This window comes from Lepidochelys kempii, chromosome 10 (assembly GCF_965140285.1).
Source record: "Lepidochelys kempii isolate rLepKem1 chromosome 10, rLepKem1.hap1, whole genome shotgun sequence".
Lineage (NCBI taxonomy): Eukaryota > Metazoa > Chordata > Testudines > Cheloniidae > Lepidochelys > Lepidochelys kempii.
Window position 1 is genome coordinate 26,345,888 of NC_136389.1, and position 16,042 is coordinate 26,361,929.

Consider the following 16,042-nt stretch of genomic DNA (forward strand, 5'->3'; position numbering starts at 1 on the left):
GATTGTCTGCATCTTCAATCACAGGAGGTCAATCCTTCATTTCTGTCAAACCTTTGATAACTAAAGTGTCTGTATTAATAACTAAAAGCTGAAAGAACAAGCTAAGATAGCTACAGTAGGGGGTCACATTGCTTGAAATTGCCAAGTAGCAGCTAGTTCGTTTTGCACGAAGAAAAGAGTTAATCATTGTATACAGTTGCAGTAATTATTTTTAGACGTACTTTGGCATAACTCTGCTACCCACTGGACCTTTACCTCCAAGTAAGCCCTTTTCTATAATAGCAGTTCACGTCTAGAAAGAAAGAAAAGAGAATGAATGTGTGTGGGATAAAAGTGTTGACCTGGGCAGGGCTTTCCTAATGAGGGTACATCTTTGTAACCACAGGCGCATGTTAGTCCACACTTATAAATAACTGGGACAGCCACCAGGCTCTTTTGTCTAGGGCACTGTTTAACTGACATGTGTCCCAGCGAGAGGGCTCATTGTTGGAATCATCCCCCAAAAGGAGGAAGTGGCTGAAGAACATTTAGATTTAGAGTATCCTTGCTACGCATTTTTCCTACTTTTAACTAGAGGGCTTGTGTGAGCATCCTACCCTTAGTCTGCACCTGATTAATAACTGAGAAAGGAAAGTTCCAGATGAGTTTTCCTGATGCACACGAAGAAGCAGCTTGGCTTAGTGGATAAAGTCCTGCACTTGAACTACTCAAGAGACACAGGTCTGCCACTGACTGCTGGATGGCCTGGGGTAAGCCATTTTGCCTTTCTGTATCTCTGTTTCCTCAGGATAGTGGCAAGGATCTATAGATGAAAACCACTAAAACAGCTAGGTATTATTTTCCTAAACATTTTCTAGGTGAAAGTGACATTTTTTCATCTTTTGGTATATGCAAAGACATAACTCTGCCATACCAGTGTCACTTATTCTTTTTTTTAAAATGATAGTAGCACCCAAAATATGCTAAGCACAGTACAGCTGTGTAAGAAGAGACAGTCCATGCCCTGAAGAATTTACAGCATAGAAGGACAAAGACAAATCAAAGGGTTGTTCAGCTGCACTATGGTGAGAATGGATTGTTGGTTAGCTTTTCAAAAGAGGCAGAGCACTCTCAGATCCCACTGATCTCATTGTAGGTTGTCAGCACCTCTGAATATCAGACCACTCATTTTCAAGTAACGTGTGGTAATTTTGGTGCAGGCAGAAAGATCCTACTTATTATACACATAGGCCTCCTACTTAACCCTGAAAGGAAGAGGACTCTCTGTATTCACATCTGAAAGAGATAGCTGCTGGGATACAAACAAAAGCACCTATATTTACTCAGCTGACTATGCCACTAAAATCTTCTCTTTAAACGTGCACTGAGTAAACCCCACCAGATTTGGAATTCCGGTGTAGTTTGGAGAAGCATCCTAGAGTTTTGCATCACCACTACTCAAACTTCTCAAAACTGCAAAGCTGACATGGAAATTTCTCAACAAGAACCTTTCTGAGGAAATTGACAACATGCCCGGCTCTGGCCCTGCAAATGCAAAGGGCACAAACAATCTGATATTTCAGAATCTTAAGAGAGTTTCAGTTCTAGAAATGGATAGAGCTTCATTGGGGTTTGATTGTATTCAAATTGGACTACCCCAGCTTGGACTCAGCACCAGTTGTGCTGCATGAAAGGGATCCAGTGGAAAGAGAACACCCTTGCTAGCATACAGCTAAGCAGCATTTTCTTCTTCTCATGCCTGTCACATTCCCTCTTCCTTTTATTTCCATGTTTTTGTTTTCTCCTTCACTTCACTCTATGGCAGCAAATAATGCAGAATACTAATGTAGCTCTAACTCTTTCATTTACAGATCATTTCTCCACACACAAGTGCTCAGTTTTTCCAAGTACAAATCAAATCAGGTTACCTTAATTACTCAGGAGTTTTTGAGTTGTTCTGAGGTGCTGGCCTTTTGTTATCCCTAAGCCCCTTTACTAGACGGAGTAAGATCTATGTAGTCTTTCAATGCTTTTCTTTCTCAGTGTTAGCAGAGAGGAATTCTTGTCAGAAGTAATTCTGTTTGCCTGAACAAGGAGTTTCAGGGTGACATTATTTTAAAGCCAGTGGATGAATAATAATCCTTCCAGGTGATTGCTTTGCGAAGAATATAATAAAGGAATATTTAGTGACTTTTTCACCCAATTTACTGTTTCGTGGAATATCATAACAGAATTTAGACAGGTTAGCTGTGAACACAGATTCTGGCTTCTTTTTCAAGTAAATTGGTAGCACATTATTAGAAAAATTCACAGAGGGAAATGCTAATGGTGCAGCAGTGCTTACGTTTTATATGAGCCAGATTATGACTAGATACATAGAAAAAAAGAGTGGGAAATCTGCAGCTGAGAAGAGCTTAGTGCATAATTATTTTCTCTCACTCACCAAATGACTCCTGGGTTGGAAGGATTTAAAACAGAAAGTGAATGATAAAAAATGCTGACTGTGGCTAACCAAGCAGAATTAACATTGCCAGGAGAGATGCGCCAGACTTGTGTGGACCTTGAAATGAGTGCTTTCTAAACAGTATGGCCCCTATTTAAAAATAGCAACTGTTACTTACAAGGAAAAGCAAAGTAAGTTTCATTTCCGATTCAGCAGACTGGCTCACCCCTCCCCACATCCAAGAGCTGGCAAAATGGCACTTAAACTACAGAATTTCACAGTCCTTTTTCTGGTGCCAGATTTTGCCAGAGGAGATTGCTTTGGAGAGCAAGCAAGATATATGTCCTCCTAAACTGCTAGGCATTCAAGCTTCTCCCTTTTTTGAAATGCAGGAGAAAAGTAATATTCACTGGTCAGCACTGCAAGTTCCACTGGCCTATAACAGCACATTATTTAAGCCCTGATTCACCAAAATGCTTAAGCACATACTTAACTTTAAGACCATCCCTATTCAGCAAAGCATTTAACCATGTGTTTAAGTCCTGTTGACTTCAAAGTTTAAAGTTAAGCAGGTGCTTCTGTGCATTGCTAAATTTGGGCCTTAAACTGTAAGAATGGGATAATTTGGCTCATTATACTTGGGGAACGACACAATGCCCTTGAACATTAAACTTGCTATCTATTTGCATACAGATGCACACACAGTACTGGGTTCTGCTTTCAAAGAATTCTGTAGCTATCAAACTACACAAGGATCCTTAGAGATTACCCAACTGCAATTATGCTCCAAAATAGATTTGGCGGCATCACCTACATGCCATCTCAGTAAGTCCAGCTGCACTGAGCGAACACATTTGCTCAGGTTCTTCCATTGCCCTTGAATGTGCTTTGGTTTCACTTGCTGCATAAAATACTGTTAGATATGAGTTTATGAGACACCCACTCCCAGTAGTAAAATAAACCTCGCTTGTAACAAGGAAGTCCTCTGGAACTTGAGTTCTTTCCATGAAATCATGGTTTGTGCCCACACATTGCTAAAGGTCTTGCTGGAGCACCCTGAAGTACCTTTCTACATAGAATATCCCCTGCTGGGATCTCTTCTAGCCAGATTAATGATGTGATGCCTTTCTGCTGTTCTTGGTTTCAGTGAGCATTAATTTGTGATTAAACTCTTTATTACTGTTTAAAGACAGACACTGCATAAATAAGCTGTACATTTCCACTGCTCACTCTCAAAAAAAGCTTCTGATTTGAAATGCAAGGAACTGAAATCAGAGTTACAACACTGAAATTCCTAATCGAGGAAGGTCTAAGTGCCTGGTTGTCACTTAAGTATTCTTGCATGGTTCACTGATGTGCTCCGATACTCATTTTCTCTATGTCAAGTGTACATTTATTATGTTAATGCTGAATCATCATAATAAGAGTGGCCATACTGGGTCAGACCAATGGTCCATCGAACCCAGTATCCTGTCGCCTGAGAGCAGCCAATGCCAGATGCCTCAGAGGGAACAAACAACAGGGCAATCATCAAGTGATCCATCCCCTATCATCTGCTCCCAGCTTCTGGCAGTCAGAAGCTTAGGACACCCAGAGCATGAGGTTGCATCCCTGATCATCTTAGCTAATAGCCATTGATGAACTTATTTAATTCTTTTTTGAACCAGTTATAGTTTTGGCTTTCACAACATTCCCAGGCAATGAGTTCCCACAGGTTGACTGTGTGTTGTCTGAAGAAGTACTTTCTTACGTTTGTTTTAAACCTGCTGCCTATTAATTTTATTGGGTGACCGGGGTTCTTGTGTTATGTGAAGGGGTAAATAACACTTCCTTATTCATTTTCTCCACACCCATCAATTTTATAATCCTTAATTATAAGCTCTCTTAGTCACCTCTTTTCCAAGAAGAAAAGTCCCAGTCTTTTTCATCTCTCCTCAGATGGAAGCAGTTCTATAGCCTTCATAATTTTTGTTGCCCTTCTCTGTACCTTTTCCAAATCCAATATATATCTTTTTTGAGATGGGGCAGTCAGAACTGCATGCAGTATTTAAGGTGTGGATGTACCGTGAATTTACATATTGGCATTATCATATTTATGGTCTTATTATCTATCCCTTTCCTAACATTGTTACCTTTTTTGACTGCCACTGCATATTGAACAGATGTTTTCAGAAGACTATCCACAATGACTCCAAGATCTCTTTCTTGAGTGGGAACAGCTAATTTAGACCCCATCATTTTGTACGTATAGTTGGAAAACATAATCCCAATATGCATTACTTTGCATTTATCAACACTGAATTTCATCTGTCATTGTGTTGCCATGTCACACAGTTTTGAGAGATCCCTTTGTAGCTCTTTTCAGTCTGCTTTGGACTTAACTATCCTGACTAATTCTGTATCATCTGCATGCTTTGCCACCTCACTGTTTACCCCTTTTTCTAGTTTACTTATGAATATGTGGAACAGCACTCTTACCAGTACAGATCCGTCGGGGGTATTGCTATTTAACTCTCTCCATTCTGAAAACTGACTATCTATTCCTTCCCCTTTCCCCATCCCTGTCTTTTAACTAGTTACTGATCCAGAAGAGGACCTTCCCTCTTATTCCATGACTGGTTACTTTGCTTAGGAGGCTTTGGTGAGAGACCTTGTCAAAGATTCTCTGAAAATCCAAGTACATTACATCCATTGGGTAACTTTTGTCCACCTGTTTGTTGACCTCCTCGAAAAATTCTAATAGATTGTTAAGGCATGATTTCCCTTTACAAAAGCTGTGTTAACTCTTCCCCAACAAATTGTGTTCATCTGTGTTTCTGATCATTCTGTTCTTTACTATAGTTTCAACCAATTTGCGTGGTACTGAAGTTAGGTTTACTGACCTGTAATTGCCAAGATTACCTCTGGAATCTTTTTTTTAAAAATTGGCATCACATTAGTGATCCTCCAGTCATCTGGTACAGAAGCTGATTTAAGTGGTAGGTTATATACAACAGTTAGTAGTTCTGCAATTTCATATCTAAGTTCTTGCAGAACTTTTGGGTGAATACCATTTTGTCCTGGTGACTTATTACTGTTTAATTTCTTCCAAAACCTTCTTTATTGACACTCAACCTGTGACAGTTTCTCAGATTTGTCATCTACAAAGAATGGCTCAGGTGTAAGAATCTCCCTCACATCCTCTGCAGTGAAGACCAATGCAAAGAATTCATTTAGCTTCTCTGCAATGGCCTTGTCTTTCTTGAGTGCTCCTTTAGCACATCGATTGTCCAGTGGCCTCACTGATTGTTTTGAAGGCTTCCTGCTTCTGATGTACTTAAAAATCATCATCATAACTGACTAAGCCTGGGATTTTCAAAGAGGCCAAACAGAATTAGGCACTCAGCTCCCTCCACCTGTTTTGAAAACCCCAATGTTGGGTAATCACAATTTTTTTTAAAGGAAACTGTTAGTGCCTGCAATTTTTATTCCATTCATCCTGGAAAGTTTGGGAATTGAACCCAAGACCTCTCACCCCAAAAACCATACACATATGCCTCCAGGCCATCTGTATTGTTCATATCTGATTAAGGTCCCTGTTGAAGTAGTTCCTTTTTAATTGACACAACTGGGGTAGCCCAGACAGTTATTATGATGTCTTGATTGCTGTTTATGTGTTCACTCTATTGTAACTTGCATGCGTTAGGTTGGTACTAGTGCTGGAGAGAAGAAAACTAATTTAGTTTTAAAGGGGACGTGAAAATTTTAAGGTAGTTTAATGTTTTGGTAAAACTATAATGGTTGGGAAAGTTGGACTATCAGAGTCAATAAAAAGCATTAATTCTGATAATAACTCAAGCCTTAACTCCCTCCAATTCAAAGAAACACCCTTTCTCCGATGTACAGTATAAATGCTCTTCATACCACAATTGATGACAGCCAATAGAAAAGATACATTTTTCATTTGTACCCCATTGAGATTTCACACCATAAAGATCAAATCTGTAGATAGTTATTTACCCATATATAAACTGACTTGTTCAGCGATGAGGAGTCATCTACATTTTATCCATTTATGCCGTTCCCTAAACTTTATAGGCCAGATCCACAGCTGCTGTCAATGACCTCAGTGAAGCCGTGCTGAGTGACATGAGCAGAGGATCTGGATCTGATATAGTAGATGGATGACTGTCAATATTACACAGTCCGTAGTGCCAAGATACCACTCTGATGGATAGAGTATGGAGCAGAGGAAAAGAGTGGAGGTGGAGAAAGATGCATGAACCAGGTCTTTGTCTGGATTTCTGGACAAATACAGCTCTTGACTTCTTGCAAGCTATTGGCTATGCCTTTCCAAATCTCAGTGTTCCAGCTGCATGGGGCTCGGGAAGGCACGTCAGCAGCGGAGCTTGCTGTGTAGCTGCCGCTCCTTTCCCTTTGTTTTGGACTACATTTGTATGTTTGCTCCCCTCCATGATGCATAACAGAGGGCAGCATTTGACCCCAAAAGAACATAATCTGAGTGACATTCCAAAGAACTGTTTTAAAATCTTCTCTCCAACTTCTTTATTGGATCAGTTACAGCCTCTCTGTGTTTCCTTCTGCAAACCCTACTGTAAATGTTGTTGGGTAATTAACGTGTTGAACACCAGAGCTGAACTTTCATAGGCAATTAATGGGATGGGAACAGCCCACAAAATGCATTTCAGTTTTAGTAGTGAATTGTGACTCATTCGCCATCTTGCAGAGCGGTATCAAGCATTGTGGTATCCCTAAAACAGATCAGCCCTTTGTGCTTGTTCACCTTTCCCACCCTTACCCCCTTTCCATATACCAAGGCCCCCTTTTCTGTTCAATTTTTCACTTCAGCCTTGTAAAGGATTCTGCTTGTTGGTTACTTACAATCTACATATTGTCCTTCTGCTGCATCAATAACTCATTGGCCTAGCATCTGCTTTCCACTGAGCCCAGAAAAACAGTTTTATTTTTACATCCTGTGTAACTCCTCAGGTCTCCAGAAAATCATACCCTCCATCATGATTCTAGCCCCGATGTTTGCACCCCTGCTAAGGAGGCTAGGAGCCACTTCCTAAGCCTAGATAGACAAATGCACTATCACAGCTGGGAAGGGCACAGGAGGGAGTCAGAAATGCCTCTTTGCTCCCGACTTAGGCTCAGGGGAACACAGGGGCTGCACCCCAGATACTTCCCCACAGAACAACCAGGCAGGGAAGGGGCAAGGAGGGGTGGGGAGTAAATTAACTCATGGCTCTATCACAGCTATGCACTGGCAAGTAGAATCAGCTGAAGTATGCTGCACCCCAAGCAGAGGGGTTATAAATTAGTCCCTACAGTCAGAGCCTTATGGGCAGCAAGCATGATCTAACCCTATACCTTTAGATGGGTTGAAAGCTTAGCTTAAAAACCCAAGTCCAAAGACTTATCCAGGGAACACTCATTTATTATGAAATTTAAAAGCAAAGACGCTTAACCATTTGGAAGTTAGAGGATTGTGTAAAATTTGGTTGTATGCTATCCAATGTTTATTGAGATTCCTCTGCCTGACTCAAAAATACCAGAGTTGTCTTTAAGCTGAACTTTGCAAACAAATGACTGAAATTATTACATAGTTATGGAACCTGTTCAGTCTCAAGGACACAGTATACTAGTCTGGCCAGTACAAATCCATCATGAGTTGCATATATCATAGTCGGACATTATAAATATGAAATAACATCCTCTTCAAAGTCTATATTGACAGGGGACAATGTACAAGAGAGCACCCTACTAGGCAATTTCCTGTCTTGAGAGACCATGCCAAAGTATTCCTCAAGTATTCTGAGTACATTTTTAACAGAAGCCAACCGCCACAGAACAATTTTGCCAGAACTTTGAACAGTGGCTGAAGACAAGTCTTCCCGTATAGCAAATATTGTACAGCCAGTTAATGTAATTAATGTATTTCATGATTTTGAATAGAGTTGGGAAATGTTCCCAACAATTCCGGCCCCCTTCCCACAGTACAATTTTCCTAGTAATAAGGACTTGTTACTAACTCAACATTTAGTCCAGGTTCCATTAAATTTTGTACAAAACTTTGTGATAACCTAACTCTGAACACAACTGGGCCAATTTATAGTTTAATTCAAAATGGAGGTAAAACCAACAATTAATAAGAGTGGCTGCTATTCAGAAGCAAGCCTAGAGTTCAGCTGTACACAGCACAATCCAGACCTTGGTTTTAGATGGGACACTGGTCATAAAAATTTGTCTCTTTATTGTGGAAAAAAAGTGAAATGCTCTTTTTCAACAAGCTAAAGAACTGGTCAAAATAGGAAGTTTTTGGCAAAAATTTTCACAAAAAATCCACCTTATTTTTCATTGAAATATTCCACAATTTGATTTGTTTACTAGTTCTAACACAGGTATATTGTGGAATCTGAGGAAGGCCCCAACCCAGCTGCAGAATGCCATATAAAGGGTCTTTAAAAACCCTAGATCTGGCTAGGGGAAAATTCTCCAGGCACAGGAACTAAGGGTTTGTCTTCACTACTGGGGAGATCCAAGCTGCTGTAATCAATGCAGCAGGTGTTGATTTAGTGGGTCCAGTGAAGACCTGCTAAATCGACAGTAGAGCGTTCTCTCTGTTAGAGTCTGATACTCCAGCTCCCCAAGAAGAGTAAGGTAAGTTGATGGGAGAGCATCTCACGTCAACGCGGTGCAGTGAAGAATCCAGGGTAAGTCGACCTGAGCTATGTCGACTCCAGTTACGTTATTCTTGTAGCTGGAGTAGTTGACTTACCCCGGTAGTGTAGACAAGGTTGACTTAGGTTGACTTACCCCGGTAGTGTAGACAAGGCCTATGGGAGACTGCCACAGGCTGCCTTCCAGGACTCTTTCAGCCACGGGGAACATGCCAAAGCTGGGAGGGGGTGGAGCCATAGCACTCTGATGATTCTGAACAGTGCTCCTGCCCATACGCAGTGGGTGACAGGCAGCCTCCAGAACTGTGCAAGTCATACCTGGGTCCACTGTGATTTCCAGGGCAACCCAGAATTGGCAGCTTTCAAGGGACCTCAGGAGGTCATCTAGTCCAACCCCCTGCTCAAAGCAGGACCAATCCCCAATTTTTGCCCCAGATCCCTAAATGGCCCCCTCAAGGATTGAACTCATAACCCTGGGTTTAGCAGGCCAATGCTCAAACCACTGAGCTATCCCTACCCCCCCTTACTCTTCCTCCCACTCTCTGGCCTCTAAGAGGGGAAGCACAGAATCTCCAACTAAGCTGCCCTTTCTGTCTCATACATAGTGTAGGCACAGAGTCCAAAATTAGGGAATTGAATTTACAAGCACAATTCCTGACTGAGAAAATACAATAATTGCTAACAGCTAACACACAGTGGCACCTGAGATGCAAAAGTGACTAGTGATTTTGGGTACCTGGATCGAGCCACCTTAACAGGGGCCTGATTTTCAGAAAGCACTGACAGTCCACACTTTGTCCCCTTGAGGCATCCCCAGACTTTAATACTTAGTCCTGCCATGACTAGAAGGACTGGACTAGAAGACTTCTTGAGATCCCTTCCAGTCCTACAATACGATTCTATGATCCTCAGTTAACCCACAAAAATCACTACATGTGCCCTATTGAATGTGGCATATTGCAGCATTATAAAATATATTTATGCACATGAGATGAAAAAAATTCTCCTTTCCACAATCTTCCCCTGTTTAGGGTGTGTGTTTGCACATGAACATATACTCCCCAAACAAGGAACGTATGTGGAAAGGAGAAAATCTTTTCTATAGTCTACGGGATGTGATAAGATTGTGCCCCACTCTTTTCTCAGTCTCACACTGGAGGAAACACAGTTTTCTTTTAAATAAGCTTAGGGAAAAATAAAATCCATCAAGATAAAAATAAAATCCATAGAGCTGCAGCAGTCAGGCCCTGCACCACTGCATAGGCGGGTCCTGCTACAAAGCCAAGAAACAGCCAAGGAAAAAATGAATTGTCAAGCAGATGATTGTACTTAAGAGAATCCTCCTGAAGCTGGACATCTGGGTGCTTCAGATGCCAACCTTAAATCAGCAGTCAGCTTAGTGCTGGTATAGGGATGGATGGCAAAATAAGGCAAATTTTACATTGCCAAGGATGGTATGGGATGCAATGTCAAGTGAATACTGCAAGTAAATCCATTTGGCACTGTACTCTGAAAACATGCTTAAAAACAAAGCATAAATTGTGTCAAGAGAATGCCTAATCAGGGCATGGAAATGTGCTACTCTGTGCTATTGAACTTCATGAGCAAAGGGGGTCTATGCGCTTCAGAATGGCTGGGGGTAAGCAAATGGCTGCTGTGTGCTGGGATAGGCATAAAGAGAACTGAAACATTAACCTCTGCTTTGCCAGCAAGCAGCAACTGCCTTTTTCGTATGGCAGCTGTTGACTTGTTTGTTGTTCTGATAGGGAATGAATTATCAAATGAAAAAAGGACAAGAATGCTGTATTTTATCATCATACTTATTACACTTCCTATACTTCACTGCCATGACATTTTGGCACGTAATTTAATACTTCTAGTAATGTAAAAATTGTAAGAAACCTCCTTTCCTATTCACTCCCTGCCCCTCAGATTTCGGTGTCTCTTGAAATCTCAGCCTGCAACTAGGACTAGAAGAACACCAGAAATCTGGTGTGAAACTTTTTCCTCAAGGGTTTTTCCAGCTGGTTTTTGCAGACCCAAGAGATCCAACCCAAGATTTTATTTACAGTAGCTATTCAATCAAACACTCATTTATCCAGATAAAAGGAGTAGATGAAAATAATTCAAATAAACATAGTTCTGGGAAAGCAGGGAACCATCTATCTTTCTAGATAAGAATACTTCTTATATATGACCCATCCCTTCTCTACCATAGTATCTAGGCACTCCCAGTCATTAAAGTATTTTTCCCCCCTACACCCCTGAGGTAGGAAAATATTACATCCATTTTACAGCTGGGGAACCAAAGCATGTAGACTAAGTGACTTGCTTAGGGTCACATTGGAACTCTACTGCAGTGTTCAGAATTGAACCCAGGTGTCCAGAGACAGAGGCCAGTTCCTTAACCACAAGACCATCCATCGTCGCTTCATTTTTCAGTGTACTCTAATACATATCTAATACAATGTCTCTTTTCAAATAAAGGAATTTTTCAAGTAATCAAAATTTGACTGTATGCACAATCTCTCTCAGACATTACATTGTGCAGAGACAGTTTACAGAAAGTCTCCATTGCAAACACAACATTTTCAAAGAACTGTAGCACGTGGATCCACTAAATACTGTACATATGACACCTGAGTTGATCTCAGGCAGACAGCTTACAGACCTATGAGCTCTACATTCTCAAAATAAGCCCTTGACTAGATTCCAAAGAAGTTACCACAACCAGTCAAAAATGTCAACTATACATTAATCCAGGGGTGGGCAAACTTTTTGGCCCAAGGGCCACATCTGGGTATGAAAACTGTATGGTGAGCCATGAAGGCTCATGAAATTGGGGGTTGGGGTGTGGGCTCCAGCTGGGGGTGCGGGCTGAGGAGTGGGACCAGAGATGAGGAGTTCAGGGTGTGGGAGGGGGCTCCGGGCTGGCACATGGGGGGGGGTGAGGGCTCCGGCGGGGGGTGTGGGCTCTGGGGTGCAGCTGGGGATGAGGGGTTGAGGGTACTCCGGGAGGGGACCGAGGGATTCGGAGGGCAGGAGGGGGATCTGCATTGGGGCAGGGGGTTGGGGCATGGCAGGGGGTCATGGGTACAGGCTCCTGGCGGCGCTTATCTCAAGCAGCTCCCGGAAGTAGCGGAATGTCCCCCCTCCGGCTCCTACGTGGCAATGTGGCCAGGCCGCTCTGCGTGGTGCCCTGTCCGCAGGTGTTGCCCCTGCAGCTCCTATTGGCCATAGTTCCCAGCCAATGGGAGCTGCGGGGGCAGCAGTTGGGGCAGGGGCAGCGTGTGGAGCCCCTGGGCTGCCTCTGCACATAGGAGCTGGAGTGGGGACATGCCGCTGCTTCTGGGAGCTGCGCGGAACCATGGCTTGCATGGAGCAGGGTAAGACCCGAACCCCGCTCCCCAGCTAGAGCGACAGAGAGGGGCAAGCACCAGACTCCGCTCCCTGGTGGGAGTTCGAGGGCCTGATTAAAGTGTCTGACGGACCGGATGCAGCCCCTGGGCCACAGTTTGCCCACCTGCATTAATCCCTGTTTACTTGATGCGGCAAATATTTGCAGAGTATATACACTTTCTAATAGCAGATATATTGATTTACATAATGACAAAAAGTCTGACTGCAAAAATAAGAAAATCCATAGCAAAGACAGAAAAACTTTGACTAATAATCCAACCTCAAGTCAAGCTGGCATGTCCTCCTTTGTACGATGGCAGAGTGATGACTGTGATATCAGGCTACAATTTTAGCAATATGTATTTCCTCTCTTTTGTCAATTTGTGTGTGTTGGACCCAATGGTCACCCGTAAGAACTTGCCTTCAGTCACAATGGCCAAATGCAGACATGTTGATTCATGAGTAGCATCTTACTCCATAACTAGCCCCAAGGACTTAGGTGGGAGCACATGTATAGTCAAAGTGAGTCTGAATATTGCCTTAAATAACTTTAATTCTGTATTTGCAGTATATTCTATGTATTTCTTACAGCCAAACCAAGGGAACCTATCAACTTACAGAAGGCAACTGGAAAGTTTACAAGAGAGTGACCACTACTGCACATTATTTCAACATGTGTTGAACATAAGAACGGTCATACTGGGTCAGCCCAAAGGCCCATCTAGCCCCGTGTCCTGTCTTCTGACAGTGGTCAATGCCAGGTGCTTCAGAGGGAATTAATAGAACAGGTAATTATCAAGTGATCCATCCACTGTTGAAGATGAATTAGTAATAGTGATTTGCAGCATCCATGGTGGTCTACTTCAATTGTGTGTTATATGCATGACCAATAATATGAATTTTCCAGAGCGGCTCCTGAGGATCAGGGTTCTAGTCAACACTGAAGGAAGACTATATAATGTAGGTGTCATTTGATTCTAACACACACATATATATATTTAGCTTATATTCCAGTTACTTAAGAACAAGTCCTGAAGTTCTTAATGTAAAACAAATACTGGGCTCCTCAGATACAACAAAATTCCCCATTAACTTCAGTGGGAGTAAGGACCACAGAATTTGGCCTTTAGTCCTTAGACAACATTCCCAATGAAGTTAATGGGATGCTTTGCCAAGTAGGACTTCAGGATTGGGTCCTTTATCATTACTGCTGATGCTAAATATGAAGATGACTTTGAAATAGGTGCATTTTTTTTTTTTTACTAAAGTCAAATCAATCACAACCGATGGGGCTATGTGAAACTCGCAAATTTCATTTCACACAGATATCAGCTAACTTTTTCATTAATTTTGATTCACATGTTTTCACACTCACTTCAAATCCAGAACTCAAAATGAACGACTGACGTTATGTTCAGCTCCAGAATATTGCCTGTTAGTTTGAGTTTTATTCCACTGAGAAAACCTACCATGGAAGTTAAAAACATTTAGACAAAACCAAAATTCAACCACAAAAAACACTGTTTTTTTAAACCATATGTGTTTAGAAGCAGCAAAATCTCCTGGTTTGATAAAAACTGGTTCATGTAAACTTTGACTTGTTCCATTTTTAGGTTCAAAGTCCAAATTTGCAGAGTTTGCTTAGTTTTAGGTTTCAAATTTTACCTTTCACACAGCACTTGTAACAAAGCAACACTAACTGCTACTTCAAAATCAAAATAAATCACACCACAATATTAAAGAACTGCTACTAGACTCCCTTAAAAAGGAGCAAAATGTTCATAACCATAACTTAATTATACAGATATACAATGCAAATCAGAAATATTTTCTGAGTTGTACAGAAACATGAATAAGATGGAGGTTGACAGTTCAACCCATCTGAGGTTTAAATCTACAGAAGGATTGTTATGGCCTCTAGTTTTTAACTGAAGTGTGAACCCCAGTGAAATAACGCCACTAAATCAAAATGAATGACCTCTAAATAATTGTTCATGTTATTGGATTCTATTAATTTAACAATACCTATTGTTTTTAGAAGTTCATGTTTAAGGTGTGATACTACCATGAATAAGAACTAGAGGTCATTGTGCACCTTATAACCAACCTAGACATTCTTAACCATTCTTCAATTTCAAAGAAAAGTCATAGCCTTTGATGAGAAAACTAACATGACCCTTTCTGTTTAGAGAAGTAAAATAAATTCAAAATCTTCATGGCACAATGTCTAAAGTTCAGGACAAAGTATCAGTTTAGCCACAACATGTTTTTTTTTTTAAACTTCAAATTACTTGCTTACAAAGTGTCTCTCCATCCAGTAAATACATTAATCAGTGATTAAATCTAGGTGGGGACATTATTACTTGCCGAGTTATTTCAGCTTACATACACAACATGGCCTAAAAATCATGCTGGGAACTAAACACTTCAAGGTAGTGTCACTTTACCTTTGATTTTGGCTGGCTGGGACAATGAGTTTTTGTCTCTCACATTGTAGCTGTCATTAAAAAGTCAGTGTTTACTACGATGCCACATCCCTTCTGTTTGGATAGAATATAGAATTTCTGTGATAACTGTTGAGTTAATGCTGACCAATGAATGTTCTTCCAGACACACCTCTCTCCACTCCTTTGGCAGAGGCAGCTAGGATATAGTCTTTTCCCCTGCTTCTCCCCTCAGCTAGTCTCAGGAAAGCTCTCCTGTATTTCCTTAGCAGGGTCAACTGAACAAGTGGCTCCTTCTCTTATGACCATGCTCTGAGCAGTTGCTGGGCTAGCTCATATCCAAAGAAGCAGTATCCTGTTTACTTCTGAGATACTAGATATGGGTGCAGAAATCAGTTCAATATCTACACTAAGTTGCCTTTGCAACAGACATCATATGATGAACGGAGGCAACCTAGATAATTTGCTTTGCCATGACAGCTATTATACTATGTCAAAAGTAGTGTCAAGTATTCCCAATGACTGGTCCAAGATTGTAGTGTTTAACTTCGTAAAGCTGAAATACCTAGAATCTAGATCCAATTTACAATACTAGGAGTCCTGCATATTAAGTGAGCTATGCCTTTACATACCAATATTAGCATTTCAGCACCACAGTTAATTTGAAGATCACTGTTCTGAAAGCTTAGTTAGGGAGAAAATGTTCTTGGCAACGCAACAGAAATATTTAGCTGAAAATATATTGTCCCGTGGCAACAGCCTCACAGAGAAGACTGAACGAAGCCCATCTCTTTTACATGACGCAATTATGTTTGCAGCCATTTGTATTTCAGATCATGAGAGATGAACACTGCGCTGAAATCTGTATGCAGCTTTCTTCTGAAAGATTCCACCGCATTGTGCTGCAAAGCCACAGATCTAAATTAGGCCCTTAAGGCTCAACATGGAAAGCTGTAATCACAGGCTGAACTTTTAACTTTTGTTTTCCTACACAATGACCAGCACATTCTCCTTATTATTAGACTATTAAATTTTAATACTGCTATCTCACATGTTGCCTTTATTACCTGTCACATTAAGTCTGCGGAGGTTTG

General features: G+C 41.2%; 1 long non-coding RNA gene across 4 annotated transcripts in view; it reads left to right on the top strand.

Annotated features, from left to right (window-relative positions):
• Positions 1-376: 376 nt before the first annotated feature.
• LOC140918356 (uncharacterized) overlaps positions 377-16,042 on the top strand; it is a 40,206-nt gene continuing 24,540 nt past the window's right edge. Inside the window, exons 1-4 of one of the 4 annotated variants that reach the window (XR_012161159.2) lie at positions 377-749; positions 13,096-13,292; positions 13,412-13,464; positions 15,782-15,987. This is a non-coding gene — a long non-coding RNA (uncharacterized LOC140918356). Of the gene's footprint in view, positions 750-13,095; positions 13,293-13,411; positions 13,465-15,766; positions 15,988-16,042 lie in introns of those variants that run through there. The other 3 variants (XR_012161160.2, XR_012161158.1, XR_012161157.2) reach the window with 3 other exon arrangements.